At 32.9% G+C, this 18,116-nt stretch overlaps 1 long non-coding RNA gene across 1 annotated transcript; it reads left to right on the top strand.

The window, feature by feature from the left end:
- The first annotated feature begins 5,138 nt into the window (after window positions 1–5,138).
- LOC130893744 (uncharacterized) lies at window positions 5,139–18,069 on the top strand. Its single transcript, XR_009059239.1, has 3 exons — window positions 5,139–5,293; window positions 7,317–7,473; window positions 17,897–18,069. It is a non-coding gene; the product is annotated as an uncharacterized LOC130893744 (long non-coding RNA).
- The last annotated feature ends 47 nt before the right edge of the window (window positions 18,070–18,116 follow it).

Genomic DNA, 18,116 nt, shown 5'->3' with positions numbered 1-18,116 from the left:
ATTAATACTTATTTTCTTTTCATTTGTTTTCGGATAAGTACAATAAAAATTATCGTTCATTACACGTAACGAAATGGATTTTTTCGTGCTTGCATGATACGCCTCAGACGAGAATTAGACTCTTAAATATGAATATTTTTAATATTTTATATTTATATTTATATAATATTTATATTTATAAAATATTTTTTAGCCAAAATTCGGTTTCGTAGTGAAAAATCTTCCCGGCGTCATTTAAAAAACAGGGATAAATGATCCTATGGTCCTGACGTGCCTTAACGGCATATCAAATGATGATTTATATCGTTTTGCTGTCACAGGCGTGACTGATACACTATGCTAAAGCATCCAGTAACTAATATACTATTAAATAAAAACCCTGCGAAAACCGAATAAAAAGTTGTTTATACCGCCATTAATCATAAGGATAATGCAGTCAAAAACTCGACAAAATCATATCAAGTTGCTTTTTAACTTATTCGAAATAGATCGAAGATGATTCGGCATAAAAAATATCACTGGCACTACTATCGATATAATTTTTCATCTTACACAGATCTTCTGAAAAAATATTGAACGATAAAATATCTATCAATCAAGATAATCTTATTAAAAATATAATAAATAATGTACAGTGTGTTTATTCCAATTTAATACTTTAGTATTTTGCTTGGCGTATGCCCAAACCCCTATTCCAGTTCTGTCTGATGTTTTAGAGTCTTCTCTGTACTAATTGATGGCATTTCTGATCATTTATCGTATTGTGTTTTGGTATTTCATCCGGAGGAAATGAAGATCCTTGCTTCACCTTATTTTGGCTTCTGTACTGCTTGTTTAGCTTCTTCTGTTTGTATCATTTGTTTGTTTTAATAGTTTTCTAGTTCTAGAATTTTTTCATCTCGTATTTTCTGTTATTCCTTCACTTCTACATTAAGTAATTCCCCAAAATGTCCCCTACTCTATAATTTCTTCATCTCTTGTCATTTCGATATCATCCTTATGTTTTTAGAACTTCAAAGTTGGTCATAGAAGACGGGGAACAACCAGAATTCAAAGCTGGTTTTGATACACTTGGACTTCAGTTTATCTGCAGTGAGGGCTACAATTCAAAACATTACATGAAGAGTTCAATTTCAACAGCTAATCTATTGATTCAATTCCTCTTAGAATATAGGATGACTACAGCTAACAGAGATCTTCGTGTTCTCTTACATATGCTCCCGGGTGTAGTATGGAACATCCTCTTCGTCCAACATTACCTGCATCTCTGAACAGGACTGATGTTAATATTCTTAGACTGTTCTTACTTAGGCTGATACATTCAGCAGATCTTCTTTGGTTATAGTTTTCCAGAAGAGTTTTTGCTTGCCTCAGTCCCAGCATATTGTCCCAATAAATAGTGTTACCTCTATCCAATTATTTCCCAATGTTTCCTCTATTGCTCTGTAGCTGAGACCATTCTGCGGTGTTTCGGTAGTATTTTCTTCTTTATTTTGCCCAGGTATTCCCAAATTAGTTTAGATTTTATAATATTGGAGCTCTAATGATTGCTTGGCTCCTTGGTGTATGCATAATCTGTTTCCATAAATTCCAATTCCTGTTCTCCTTTGCTGTTTTAGAGTCATCCGTATACCAATTGATGGCATTTCTACATTTATCGTTTGGTTTTTGGTATTTCACCGAGGAAATGATAAGTTTTCCTTATAAATTTCATCTCAGGACATTCTGATTGTCGTTTTTTCCTCCACGATTCCAAATACTATATGGAGAGGTAGGAGATTTAGAATGACTTCTAGTGCAGCTGTTGAACATGATCTCATGAGCTATTACTAATTTTTTCAGTTAGTCTATGTACTCGATTGTTGAATGTTGTTTTTGATGTCCAAATTAGTGATCCTGAATTATTTTATTCCTAATTAGTATCGGCATCATTCTTTTGAGTCATTTCTAAAGTACTTTTGACAAAACTGTTGTTCTTGTTGATAATTGAGATAATTGCTGGACACGATAAAACGTAGAAAAATCTGGGACATGAGATACTAAGCGAATGCATCAACTCTTGATGTAAAGAAAGATAGATTGAAGATTGGGCAGAAAAATGATGTTGTGGCTTCATAATAATAAAAATTGGATATGGATAAGAACAACAGAAGAATTAATTCATACCAGAAGAGACAGCATAAAATGGTTAGATATGAACGCAAACATCCATTAATGGATAGCAAAAAAGAGGAAACTCAGCGGGCTTGATAAGATGGAATGAGTTTGATTTGTGCTACTTTCCTATTTTAGGTAATTTCTTAGGTTGAAAATGGATTCTTCGAAGTCGGAGAGGTGATTCTCCGGTAATGCTTCTTGGATTCTTGATATTACGAGAGATTCATATAGATTTATTACAAACGTAGAATCAGCGCCCTATTTTTAATAAATTAAGGGCGTTTTGGCAAACTTTCTTGGGGTGATTAATATGTTATTTCTACGTTAGTAGATAATCCCCAGAAACAAATTCTAAATTTTGGCTTTTTAAGGTTATTACTAGCCTCTCTTGTATGTATTTTCTGGAGAAGTTAATATATTTTGTTTTGGTTTTAGAGAATTCCAATCCGTTGGTGTTAGTAAGTTTCTTAATTTGTCTAGAGCAGTTTCTATATCAGATAGTATCAGATCATCGGCGTACAATCTTTCTTTGACTAAAGGAGAGATATTTGTCGAGGATATTGGAGATGGCGATGATTAAGATAATGGAGGATATAGTAGAACCTCGTGGAATCCCATTTTTCTGTAATTTTTTAACAGAGAGGTTTTCATGCAACTCTGTATGTGATTAACATAGATTTGATTCATTAATACGGTTGCTACCTGTTGGTGTAATCATTTATTTTAGGTAATTTTTTAGATTAGAAATGGATTTAAGTATTTAAATACTTCAAAATCAAAGTTGTATGACGAGAATTCATTTACAAACAAACAACGAGGCAAAGTTGAGAAACGAATGTAATTGATAAATAACTTTGTATGATGTATGATTAGATATTTACCGAAGCGGTAAAGATTTTCATTCTTTTTTCTAGTACGATTTAACGTGAATAATATCGCTTAATAAGAACGAGGTATATATCTGTAAATTGAAATCTCTCTTCGTAAAGTCGAAATGAGAAAAAGTAGTGGACATTTGAAGCGAGAGTTGAGTCTGTTGGTGGCAACAATACGAGTAATTGGTTTCAACTTTGACCCTAGTTCACCCATAATGATGTCAGGATTTCTTTACCGCTTCCTCGACTTCACTTCAGCCTTTTGTCGAATTCCTTTTTTATATTTTGTTATAAATTGTCATTCATATAACTCTTTTCTAGTAATTTCAGTACAATTTTCCAAATCCTTTTGATAAATAATTTTGATTAAAACAGTTTTGAGAAATCACGAACAAGGACATTTTCTAGAATTGATTTTAATTTATTTTTCATAGATTTTCTTTCGAATGAAATAGCGAAGGAAAAACACCTACGAGAAATTTACAATTTAAAATAGGGTGGTCGTAGGATTCACGCGATTGGTTGAAAATATCTGGAGTTCGAAGACTGGATAAATCTTCTTGGGGGTTGAATAACGCTTATTCATAGGCTGTTTTACATACGTCTTCCACTTCCATTGGATAAGTAATTTACATAAGGGTTGTTTTTTATTGGTAGGTACGTACTCACCCTTTTTAAGAGGGTAAGGGTTGAATTAAAGGGTAAAAAATGTTGAGAAGGATAAAACGATTCAGTTATGTTCAATATTTGTTTGGGGCAGTTTGAAAAAAATTATATAAAAAGTTTAAATGATGAGTTTAGCGATGTGATATAATTCAGAAAGTGAACAACGGTGTAGAGATTGTTTTAATGAAATATAAAGGGTGTCGGATAAATAATGTTGAATCATTCAAGAAGTAACACTGAATATTCGAAGTATAGTCCATCGTATCCTATACAGGGTATCCCACAAGTTAAAAGTTAAAACTATCTGTATACGGTAAGATACTTATAGTAAAATCGTGATTGTAACTTTGTTATTTTAAATAGAACACTCTGTATATTAATACATTTTTGAAATCTACGTGAAATTTTAGTATACTTTTGTCTAAGAACTTTTTTCGAAAAATGCATACTTTTTGGGTTATTAATTCTTTTGTAAAAAATTTGAACTTTCCAGATCCTTATAAATTATTTTTTTGAAGATACCCTTAAAGATATGAAAATGGTTTCTGTTCGGTTGCTTTTAGTTAGGTCAAACGTATTTGAATCTGTGAATTTTTCATTTTATACAGGGTGTGTATTTTAATATTTGGATAACGGTAAGGTTTAGGTGTAGGAAAGTATACATGAATTTGCCTTATTTTTTACCCCTGAATACATTAAAATAGAAAAATCGGGTAGTTCTATTAAATAAAAGGAAGAAATTTGATATTTATAAAGTTAAACTTTGAACTTTGAACACACACCCTGTATGAAATGAAAACATAGATTCAAATACATCTGATTTTTCTAAATGTAACCGAATAGAAACCATTTTCATATGTTCAAGGTTATCTTCGTGAAAATTTTCAGAAATTTTCATGATTTTACTATAAGTATTTTGCCATACACAGAAAGTTTTAACTCGTCGTGGGACACCCTGTATACTCAGCCAAATGTTTAGCAACCTCTTTCAAAACTACGGGCTTAAAATTTTCACTCTTCATTTTCAGAATTTCCTTTGGAATCAAATTGTTTTCACACGCAAAACTTTCACCATAGATCTAAGTAAATACTAATTTGACAGTGCAAGATCCGGATGAAATGCTGGATGTAATAGTTCATTTTCTCAAAAAAATCCCTTATCGCATTTAGGAGGATGAGTGTCCTTGTATAAGGAATATAAGGGCATTTCATTAAACAATGTAGAAGAAGGTAAAGAGACGTAGTTATATTGGAGGAATAATTCAAAAGATGATAAATTTCGTAAATGAGTTCTAGCATTTAATTTTCTTTTTTTTTTTTCTTAGTGTCGTTCTATAAGATGAGTCATGATCAGAAATACATATTATAGAGATAGACAGTTTCAAATACACGCATTTCCTCGTCTTTTCTTATAAATCATAATATTTTCGCGTTTTGTAGGCAACCAGATAGTAATGATTGCTGTGAGATCGAGCCTTTGGGAGAAGAAAAACCTGACGCGAGGGAAGACAGTTGGAAAAGGGCTAAGAACTAACTTCCCCTTGAAAAACAGTGTAGTAACATCGAGGGCTACAATTGAACAACAATATTTCAAGGTTAAAATAATTCTTTCAAATTTTATTCTGCTTAGAATGTTCGTTTTTGTTTTAGGGAGAATTTTGTATCTTGACATGATTCTCCCTAATTATCTGATTACTATACCCAGCAATAAAACATACACACTGGTAATTCTTGAATAATATGCAAGAAAATTTGTATCATCCTATCTATCCACTCGTTTTACTGGATAACTCTGTCTTTCATGGTTTGTTCAATCCTCTCATTCCACGTCCTTAACCACGGACGTAGCCAAGATTTAGTTTCGTGGGGGATTGGTTTGTAGTATATAAAATAACAAAAATATACTTACATGAAATTTAATATCCATATATTCATCGAAAAAACGACACAGGCCCAGCAGCCGTCCAAAAACTTCCACAAAGCTCCGCTCCCGAACGGAGCAACCGATGGCATAGCGAATAATCGAGAAACGCAAAGTTGCCCTACAATACATAATTGTTCAGCTAGTCGACTAGAGATGGTATATTGTGTAATATTTTGATTATTTCTGAGGGGGGAGGTTGTTCCTTGAGGGTCTTTCTCATATTCTTCTTCTTCTTGCACGTTTGATACATCAATGCTTGTAAGATTCAATGTGAAGTTTACCTCAAAATTATTTTCCCATCAGTAGATCAAACTTGAGATGGAAACGATTTTATTTGCATAATTCAAAAATGGTTTTCAATAAACAAGAATGGGACTTTACTGTGGACAGTAACAAGTCTTGATATAAATCCCATCGAAATTTATGGGGTTGGTGAAAAAATATTTACAAAAGAAATTTTCGTCCCGGAAATCAAGAAGAGCTATGGGAAGCCGTTGAAACAACATAGGAAGACATTAATTTAAATGGAAATATTCAATTCACAATTCACAGGTTTTATTATGGATATTAACTTATAATGCAGCCTGTAATATAGCAGGTTGTGTGAAAAGCTCTTTCAATACAGGAAACGGATCTATCCGCCAAATTATTACCGGAGTATTTTCTGCAATCAGACTGAAAGTAACCTAATTCGCTATTCTAGTTTGAACCAATACGATTTGTTTTAATGTTTCCATTCAGTAGCTCTGATTGGTAATAACATCTATTGAACTAATCGTTTTATCGTATTATACTGTAGATAATTTTTTCTAATGCCTAAGGAACACAGTTTTTGACCATAAGTCCATATCAACTCAATCTCTTCTTGGTAGATTCAGATGGAGTGAAAAGAATATTTGTTGTTATGGAGACAAAGGCAAAAAATATTTTTTAGTATTACTGAGTGATGCATTTTAAAAGTCTTGATCATCATCTCCACTGGAATTATCATCATACTTTGTAATGAACAAATGGGTTTGAATCGTGAGGATTTACCCAAGTCGGTTGGATTGAAATGGTTAATAATTATGGTATAATGATAATAAATTCTTACCTGGTAACTTAAAATTGGTAAACAAGGCAACAAAAGTCAAGTAAATTTACTCAGAGAAAATCTCTCCCGTTTCGAAAAACAGAAGTGTCCTTTGGTCAGAAGGATGGTACAGTGAATAGTTAGGATAGTTTTCAGTATCGAGTAGAATACTAAGGACGACTTTTACTTCTTAACAGCCTTGCATCAACCACATACTCAAAAAATTAGATAATAGCCCTATGGTGAATAAAGCATTTTGTGAAAACTTAATTAAACGGGTCCCAATTGTTCCCAAAGACTATTTTTTGCTTGAATTGGATTATTGTATTCTTAAAATCATACTCCATGTACACAAGCAATTTTACAAATTCGATATACAACGAAATTTGCTTAATAACAACAACTTTTTGAGGTTATGTTCTGAAATAGCCTATGATTTCCTCATATACATTATTCAATTGACTAAAAGATTATGTTACATTTAATTGTAGATAAAGTTCTCAATTTTTTATTCTTTATTTTCGTTATATCCTGAACGGTTATATTTATTAGGGTTTAGAAAAATATTCATTCCAATAATTTTTGTGTCATGGTCGAGATAATCTGAATTATCTAATTTCAGTTTAGCTACGCCACTGTCGTGAATGTGTCCAAACGCCCTGGGAGACACAAAGCGCATATTTGTTAACGAAGTCTGTGGATTCGTCTTTTATCGCTAAAATAAGGGATGATTCCAATTGTTCAAATGCAAATGGGGAGGAAGATTGGATAGAATAAAGGTTAGTATTGTTTATTTCGTAAGATACGAGGTCTGGCTATTAAATAACGAGACTGGGGCTTTATTATAAAAATTCGCCCTTCAATATACCTCCGTCCTCTCGCCACACACCTTTACATACGTTTTTTCCATTGATCGAAGCGGAGCTGGAAGTCTTCTTTGGTGAGGACCTTTAAGAGCTTTGCAGTTTTGTTCTTTAATGCTTCCTTGATTCACACCGGGTACCTCTCAAAGAAGATCTTGTTCTAAGCTTTCAAGGAAATCTGAGCAGAGCCGTTGACGCAAGAGCTTTTAGGTCAGGGTCAGATGTGTAATTCCTCTTGTAAAATTTTTGTAATCGTTTCTTTATCGGCGTTTACAGCCTCGGCAATCATCCGGATGCTCTTTCAACGAGCACGGTTGATTTTGGTCAGTTTTTCCGGAGTTTAAACAGTCATAGGGCGACCTGGGCACTGGTTATCTTCAGTGCTCTCTCGGCCCTCCCTAAATGGCTAAAACGACTCAAAACCACGCGTACGAGATAGAAAATTGTCCCGATAGGCTTCTCATAACAATTTCTAGCAGTCAGTTGGAGGTTTTTCCAATTTAACGAGAAATTTGAGATTGATACGTTGTTTTGATATTGGTACGTAAAGCGATCATTTTGAGTAGGCATACAACCTATGGCAGATTCTCGTGGTAACAAGCATGTTAGCCATCCACACGATAGAGGGTGGAGGCGAATAAAGTCGGAAAGAGTTATTTCTTGGTTTCTTGGTATTTTTTGGTTTGAGACTGTACATAACGGGATTCTGTTGTGGGTGGATCTTAATCAAACTATATCCTCAGGATACTAGTCAAAGTTTATTAATTATTCAATTTCTATTGTTTATTTGACTTACTGAAAATTAATCTAATATATTTTTTATCATAGATTATATAGGATTTAGAAGTTGTACGGCCACTAATAGCCGCATTTCTAGAAATAAAATTCAAGCTATTGCGCTATGGGAATTATAAGTTGAGTTTTCCCGTCAACTTAAATCTCTCCGACGGAAATTCTAAGGAAATTTCTCCCTCGTGAATGCAAAAGCAGCTTACACAAAACAGGGGAAAACATTTTCTTTTGAAACTGAAAATGCATGGATATACACGTTTTTATACATATGTGTCCTCGATGGATTTCTCTTCGGAATTTTCTCCGCAGTTATTTCCAATTCACGACACGTTTTTTTGGGGTGTCGACTTCACCATTTGAGGAAGTGGAAATGGTTTCTTGGTTTCTATATGTATAAGAAAAGTCATTCATATTCTTAAAAATATCATTGATTGATATAACTATCCAATACTGATTATTGAAAAAGCCAAAACTGAATTACCCGAAGAAATGGTTAATTACATATATTACAAGTTGTATCACAAACACACGGATTGCACTGCCATTGTCAAATCCATATATGACGTATATGAAGTACCAGCTTTCAAAAGACTATTTGTAAAATTTCATGACATTAGTCAATTTGTTGAATTTAATAACATAATATAACATAACATAATCATACAGAGAACGTTCTGGTTTTCTAATTGAGGTTATATCTAATCATAAATTGAAATTGCGTGAGATAGCTAAAGATATCAGATATCATTGACAAGGATGTCACATGTCAATGCAATTGTACCAACTTAAACTGTTTTAATTGTCAAATTTTACCTGATATTTTGAACTGATTTTCTATGAAAAGAGACCTAAGAATTAAAGAAATTATGACGAAAAAAATACGTATTATTGTGAATGCAAAATCATTAAAGACATGAAGCTTCTTTCATCCTTTCTCACAACTTACAAATGTCATAGGTAAACAAAACAAGTCGTAACAAACGAATGCAGCAGATAATGGGATTGATGAAGCTTTAGGGAAACCTGAAAGTTAAAACTACTGATTGATAAATGATATATGGAGTCTGATGCAATAAGTCTCATGTTGAACTAATAATTCTTTTGCAAGTTTATACATATTTTGTATTTTACGCTGCAGTATCCATAATAATCCTTTCTGATTATTGTTACGAACTCGTTCACGACGTAGAACGTGAATCCCATCCTGTTTGATAATGCTAAAAGAATCTGTTCGGCGGATGCGGAAATTCTCAGAGAAACTATTTTTATGTTTTTATATGGCGGTACTCGTTTATATTGTTTCTATAAATCAGTTTAGTTTCGTTTACTTACATTCTATAATCGAATTATCGAGAATTTTTTTTTATGTAAATAGTCGCTCAGGATATCCAAGTAAACGGTGTGTTTAAATAAATTAATGTATTAAGAATTAGATTAGTATTTAGCCTGAAACTGAATAAGTAAGTTAGAAAGAAAACTTCTAAATAAATTAATATCGCACGGTTCGTCGTCCTCACTTATTAGCTCAGAAAGGTTTAAGGTCAACGCTGGTCTTCCTTAGGGACGCATCTTGACACCTAATGTCTTTCTCCTGTACACCAACGATCTACTCGACAAAACTGCAAACCCGATCTATAGTTTTGTCAACGGTGTCGTCGTTTAAATAAATCGCTCCAATAAAATTGGCTACTACCCAAAGCTACTACAGAAAAGACGCAGACTGTTATTTTCACAAAGAGGGTGGCGATTCAGCTCAGGATTTGATCCTGCCTGGGCATAAGTTATATCCCCATCACTGCAAATTCGCTTGTTGGGTGTTCAGGTTGGAAGCGTGGACGATTTTAGCCAAAGTAACTTCACGAAAACTGAGAGTCCTTTTTAAGACAAGCAAACAAGTTTCTATTACTCTACAAGACCCATAATCGCCCATCTTTGGAATATTGCTCGCACATTTGAAGTTCAGTTCACAAGTATACCCTAAAGATGCTGGACTCAATACAGAAGAAAACAGTTTGACTTACAGGCGAGCCAGAGTTGACTTGGAGAGCTTAGAGCATAGAAGAAATGTCACCTACTCGACAGGTAGACGTGACTTATGAACATCCGGTTTGCCTGTGTATGCCTAGAACGTTAGTTTATCGGAATTTCATCGTTTGGAGAAGCTCAAGCCCGTGGAATCACACCAAGGCTCGTTTGAATCCATATCCACTGGTATCTCCGCTAGGCAGGCAGCAGACGAATTTCTCTTCTGCTTTATTTTCACATAAAAAGTATGCAAATAAATTAAGTGAGTAAGAAGATACATAATGTGTGTAATTCCAGCCCACCGTATAAAAATCGTTTAATTAATTTATATAAAAAATCAAATCATCTTTGAACGACTAGATGTTCTGTCACTTGCAATAACAAACATTAAAAATAAATGAAATACTAAGTAAACGAATTATTTATCATAATGCATGTCCATTATTCATAAATTCATTCGATTCCTAGTCAATATAATGCAATAATAACAATAACTTGTTTTCGAAACATTACAAATACAACGGAGACTTTATAAGATAAACTGCTGGGAACATTTTACATTAAGAATGATCTGTCTTATCAAATTATTTACTCAGAATATTTTCTATACTTTATAAGAGGTGGGGGAGAGTGAAAACCTTTTTATGAATAAATGCCTCATATGAAATGTTAATTTTGTTGTTTTAAAGAGATGTTAACGTATTCTTGAAATGATTTTCTCTTCGATGGACCAATTGAGTTGTCTTATTCCTTACACTTTATTAACGAGATATATTATATCTTATATCTTATCTTATATATAAATATAACACAATGTATCGAAAAAGTTGTCTGAAATGATGACAAAAGAAATTCTGTACAAACCACAGCTCTTGATGTGGATATCAAGATATCCCGCATGATTAATTCCAATTTCTCTTATGATTGATATGGGAAAGCTTGATGAATACACTATTTGCACTACAACTATCACAATTACACTGCCTGACGCACGTTTCGATAAAACCAAGTTATCGTCTTCACAGACTGAAGGTAGACTTTTACCTACCTAGTTCACTTTCTTTAAAAACGATGAAAGAAATTATTAAAACGTGGTATTATAAACAGTGTGTTCAGTATGAATATCAATTACTATTCTTAATTTGAAATTTGACAGAATTAAAAAGATATAAGAAACGAATGACTTGGCTCCAGAGACTGAAGGTAGACTTTTACCTACCTAGTTTACTTTCTCTAAAAACGATGAGAAAAGTTATTGAAACGTGGTAATATAAACAGTGTATTCAGTAGGAATATCAACTACTTCTTAGTATAAAATTTGACAGAAGTAGAAAGATATAAGAAAATAAAGACTTGACTGCAACAAGTAGCACAGGAAGAAAGAAGACGAAAGAAAACAAAACAGTACAAGTTATCTGAAGGTAAACAGTCAAATAATTTTGAATCAGTATATTATTGCTATTTCATTGTCTTTAGAACAAACAACACAACTTCAAAAACAACAAAATGAGCTACTAGTTGTACCAGGCCTAACCTAGAGATGGCGGTAGCTGCTTTAAAAATAACATTTAATTAGAAAGTACACAATCTATACAAGTTTGAAGACGCCATGTTGTATAGTATTTGTTTTGCAGCAATTAGTAGTGAGCGTTGTAAGTGAAATTGTGAACATGGAAAAAACTGGTCATCGTTATGTGATATAATGATTTTATTCGATAAACCTTAACATAACCAATATAAAAGCTGAACTAGATTTTTCTATGGGTGAGACTACTTTGGTTATCAATAGTAAGATATTTGGTAACAGATTTTGAACGAGGCCGTAAGACCTGCGAAGATCAGCTTCGCAGTGGTCGACCAAATGAGATGACGACTCCAGAAATGTTGAAGAAAATCCACAAACCAGTACGGGATAATTGTCGACTGAAAGTGTGTGAGTTACCAAACATAATAGGCATTCCAAAAAATGCTGTACATCGCATATTAACTTAAAATTTGGACATGAGAAAGTTGTGCGGAAGATGGGTGTCGCGTTTGCTCAAAATTAAAAACAAACAGCGTCGTGTAGATGTTTCCATCGAGTGTTTGGTAATATTTCACATGAATAGAGCCGAATTAACTTCATTTATTCTGAATTATTTAAAATTAATTTCGTAATATTTAAACCGTAAACATTACTTGTGATGCAATGTATCACATTAAAGAAATATATACCACTTGTTATGATTATTCATATTAATACGGTAAACAAGAAAATTATAATAACTGTCATATTAAACATCAAGATAAGAAAAACCAGACTTGAACAACATTAATGAAGTTGGAGTAGTTCCAGATTCGGTTTGTAAGCAGCAGACAAATGTGTTGTTGAAACGCAATAATTTCAGTACCACGATTCTATCCGTGGAACGATCGTAATAACGACGCTCGTTAATACTGTCAATTAAAAATTACTTAAAGTAGATTCGTGCCAGCAAACAATGAAAATTCAATTACGAACATTATTTGGTTATAAAAAAAGAACTTTCATTAAATTGATAATATAAGTAGTTTCTACATCCACGACCTAAAATTATTATGTACCTTCTCACTAGAAGGTAATTATTATGGGACTGTGGCAATCAAACACCAAAGCGTACGCTTTTTAATATACACCCATAAGAACCCACGCAGAATAGAGATATATAAGAGGGGTAATTTACCTCTATAACAACTTGGATCCCTGAAGAGTTTTAAATTTTGCCAAAAAATTTCGAAAGTTTTTATCGGTCAGTTGATTTGAAAAAAATTTGTGATTGATATAATTGATATAGTACAAAGAAGACTGGCGCAGCAACTCAGAAGGACAGAAGACATGGAGAAGGATAGTAGATGCTCCAAAATTAAGTAATGATAAAATTTGGATTGACCACCAACAAAAATACAGGTTCAAAAGGTTTGATCTGAACGATTGCAATACTAAATACAAAGTATATCCTTCTATACATGGCTGGGTTTTTCAACCTCCGGTAGCTCCGTGGCGACACTACGCGGACAGAAGAAAACTGTGAATCTCTTGCACTACACACTCCGCCATTATTGACTTTCAGGCGTCAGTCAGTGTTGTGCTACAGCCAGGTAAACATGTGCGCCATTATCGATGCGTTTCCTACAGGCTGAAGGCCATAGTGCTGCAAAAATCTATCGTATAATGAGTCGTAAGGGGAAAAATTCATGAGTGATGGTGTCGAAAGTTTAAAGATGTGCATGATGAAGGATGACTGAATGGTTCAAGAAAACCACAGATTCACCATTACTGCTTTGTCTCCGGAATTTCCAGATATTTCAAGGTCTGTTTTGTACTATGAAGAGGATATTAAAAAGCTTGTCCACAGATATGACAAATGTCTTAATCTCTTCGGTGATTATTTCGAAAAATAATCTTTTGGTAATAAAATTATTGTTTTGTATTAACTTGTCTTTTATTTATAGCCTATCGGAGTTTTTTTAAAAAAACGGCCCTCATACATCAAATATCTCGGATCAGTGATAGCAGGATATGAATAATTTGATGAAGAAATAACAGCAAACGCAAAAAAAATATCTAACATCTTTTTTAGTGAACAATGAATCACTCAAAGAGATGAGACTAGAAATTTATTAAGAAGTAGTTTTACTCACATGGTTCCGAAATATAGACAACGACCGAAAAATACAACAAAAAATGTAAATGATGGAAATCAGAGTTTTCCGCAAAATGGAGAACAAGATCCGATTAGACATCAACAGAAACAAATATCAAGTCCTTACAAAACTTGCAGAATAATACATAGATGAAAATCAACCAAGATGGTTCGGATATGTGGGAAGGATGACTGAGGAAAGGATTAGAAGAAAAATAATACTATGACAGTAAAAGCGAAGTAGAGGAAGATCTCAGTGGACGAAGTCAGCAAGGCAATTGTGAACAGAGGGAAGACTAAATGAGGTACTACCACAAACGAAAGATATAATGAAGAGAATTTTGGGAGGAAGGTTCGATGAAAAAAAGTCAACCCTACATATTACCCTCCTCCCATAATTAACATAAGAACTGAATAAAATTAAAAAAATGTTATTCTATTCATCTTCATTATATAAATTAATCTTCATTATATAAATTATTGTATTTTTTGTATTTTTGTTATATTGGGGTTAAATTCCTAGGTTAAACAATTGTGTTCTCATTAATTTTTAAATATACTATAGCAAGTTTGACACTCCCTAAAAATGTAGATAACAAATACGTTCGTATCCTGAATTTTTTGCGAGCAACTGAACCAGTTTATGAATATTCTCTGTCAACGAGGATGGAATTTGAAAAGAAAGCTGTACCTTCAGATCAACGACAAGATTTATATTCTCAACGCTAAAACTTATATATAATTTATGGTAAAATAGAGTCTCAATTACCATTTCTACATAAATATTTAACATTTAGAAATATTAATGAGGGACAGAAAAAGTTCAGAATGTCTAATGACAACAGCTGAATTAATTTGTAATGGTAATATCATTTAACGCTCTTGGGTTAATTCTAACCGAGTTTTGCGAAAATTATTTATATTGGGTTGAACAACCTATGAACCAGATAATTTTCAACACTTAATTAAGGATGATAGTGATGAAATTTAACCAATCACCTATCCCTAATTAACACATCCTTCATGAGCTTTCTCATCGTTCTATCATATTTTTTTAATAGTACCAATAAAGCTCAAAAATTTCATGGGGGCATAGAGTTAAAATCCCTCCTTTAACTTTTTCTGTCTATGGAAACGATGAGTAGGTTATCGAAGCGAAAGTCTGACAGTGTAATTGTCACCAAAGGTTCAAAAAATTTCAAATTATCTGCCTGAAGGTTCAAACCTTGTCTCCCCTCGTCAAACAACAACCTGACGGGCAGTACGTAATCTTTGTTAAATTCCAACTGTACGCAATCTTCTCGTATTTATCCGACTTATTATATCACACAGCATAGTGCTTTCTACTTCATCTTTACTTTTCTTTTGAAGTTATCGTTAGTTGTTTCTCGTGGTTTTTAAGAGAGATAAATTCCTATCTAATTTAGAACTAAAACGAACCTTAATTTTTGCATTAACGGGATAAAATTATCCTTACACAACATCTTGTCAAATTTCATGGATAAATAAAATGGATTCTAATGAAACTGCTGATCTAATTCGAAATGACGGCCGTGGGGTAAACAATTTCCTGATGTACCTGTGTTAGCTTTTCTTAAAATTTTCGACATTTTAACTGTTTTTTTGTTAAATTGTGTTGAAAGAACTCTATAGATAATTACAAGATCTATTTAAATAAAACTAATAAAGCGGAAAATGAGCAGTGTTTCTAGTCAGGTAGAAATTAAGCTTTCAAGCAATTATAAAATTTAAAACACTTAGTTTTGTTTGTCCTCATAAGTAGATTGCAAAGCGGCATTTGACAGGTGCTCATTTTCAACATTATATTTACCACTCATCTACTATAAGCAGATTGTATAGTCGAAAAAAACAACAAAATCACTTTTCCTGGAGGAAATTTCGCACTTCAAGAGTAAAAACTCTTCAAGAAGCTCTAAAATCGGGAATCACAAGATCTAAAATCCAACAAATAACTTCACAAATCACACATAAACTTATTGCAACATCGTTTATTCATCCCACGACGTCCATTTTTGAATGAGCATCTGGTGGTTTGTAACAATTAGTTATATCGTTTGATACTCTGTAGTTTATCTTGGTTCATTCCGTCATTTATATATTTGGGGTGAACTTCCCCTAATATTCTCTCGAAGATATTTTCTTCAGCTTAAAATTTCGTTAGATCCACTAGGTTTTCATGTATCTACGTTAATTCCTAGCCTCTCCTACGCTTCCCAAAGTTTTAAAGCAAAAACTATGTGAGAAGGATACCTCATCTTTGCTTTAATTTTAATCATCTTCCTCATCTTGCCCAATTAAAGGTATATAATGTTTGTTCATGGTTAATAACTTGATTATTCCGTATTTCATAGCTTCATAAGACTTTGGTCTACTAACTGTATCGTACGTTTGCTTAAAATCGATAAAGAACAAGTAAAGCTATAGATTCAACTCTAAGCCGGTGATTCCTTTTATTTTCAAATTATTTATTAGTTACATCAACGCGCTTTTGCGATTAGAACCTCACTTTTTTGGATAAGATACTGAAATTCATTAACTGCTTCATTTATTTCTTTCGTGAGTTAACCTCCTGAATGTTTCTTTCGGTCAAAAAAATGATTAGAAAATCTCACATGGATAAATAAGGTGAATAGGGAGGATTTTCAAGTACTACTACATAATTTTCATGTGAAAATTCATATTAACTCAAGTAAGGTATAAAAACATTTTATGTATCACTTTTTTGACTGCACTCAAAGCTTACTCAATGATCATATTTAAAAATGCAGTGTTGCCAGGTGTTACGCCTCTAGTTGCGTAGGATATTAAAATATACAAAGTGAGCGACTACAAACAATAAACTGTGTTTAAAATTTGTAGAGTTTCTGATGAAATTAGATCAGTAGAATAATTACAAAGCGGAAGCTAATGGTAGAAATTGAAATAATGTTAAAAGTATAAATGAATATTGCATTGCAACAGTGTTTATTTACCCCACGACGTCCATTTTTGAATGAAGATCTGCTGGTTTATAACAATTCGTTAAATCGTTCGATGCTCCGAAGTTTATTCTGGTTTATTTCATCATCTATATGTTTAGGGTGAGCTCCCCCTAATATTCTCCTGAAGGTAATTTCTTCAGTTTAAAGTTTCGTTAGATCTACTAGGTTTTCATGTATCTACGTTGACTTCTAGGATCTCCTAAGGTTTTAAAGCTAAAACTATGTGATCTATGGCCCATTTTTGCTTTAGTTTGGATCCTCTTCCTCATCTTCTCCACTGGATAGTTGATGAAGTTACCAAATTCCAATTAAAGGTTTAGATTGTTTGTTGCTTTTGGCCGTCTAAAAGGATTTTTTTTCTGTGATTTCCTCATTATCTTATAGGTTGTTCTATAACAGTAGATGATTTCTTGTAATCTTGCTTGCTGGATGCTTTTGGTGATGATGGTGGTATAGTCCACGTAAGTAGCTGTTTCTTGTGGTTAGGTCTATACTTATTATATCTGTAGTTAGGATCTGATTCTGTTGAACTTGATCCGGATTCTTCTTTGTAGTTGAAGTTAAATATAATGAATATGTGTAAAAAAACAAATGCCTATAGCATTTTTTTATTTTAATGCTCATAAATATACGTTAAATGTTGTTGAAGTTTTTGTTTATATAGATTGTAAATCAACAACGTTGAGTCAAAGATATTATTAAGGTCCGTTATTTCGCTTGGCCTTTTCTAACATCAACTTTTTTGTCCATATATAAATAAAATATATTCTCATGATATATGCACGGTCAGATTTTTCTGTTATGCGCGAAAATAGTGAACATTCCAAAATCCTTTTACATTATTCAATTTTATTTCAGAGTGAACCAGGAAATCCTTTCAAGATGGCTAAGATTTATGGACCCGGGAAACGTAAAATACAGCGGCTTGATAGAGAACAACAAAAATAAAAGGACAAGTTGATGAAATGGAAAGTTATTATTCCAAAAAAAACATTTATGGAATGTTATTTATATTAATATTAAATAGAAAAAAAATTACGGCTACTAAAATTCAAAAATTTGTGGTAAGGCAATAGAT

Source organism: Diorhabda carinulata, chromosome 5 (genome assembly GCF_026250575.1).
Source record: "Diorhabda carinulata isolate Delta chromosome 5, icDioCari1.1, whole genome shotgun sequence".
NCBI classification, from domain to species: Eukaryota; Metazoa; Arthropoda; class Insecta; order Coleoptera; family Chrysomelidae; genus Diorhabda; species Diorhabda carinulata.
Note: the sequence above shows the minus strand (reverse complement) of the source record. Positions and strands in the feature narration are given on the sequence as shown.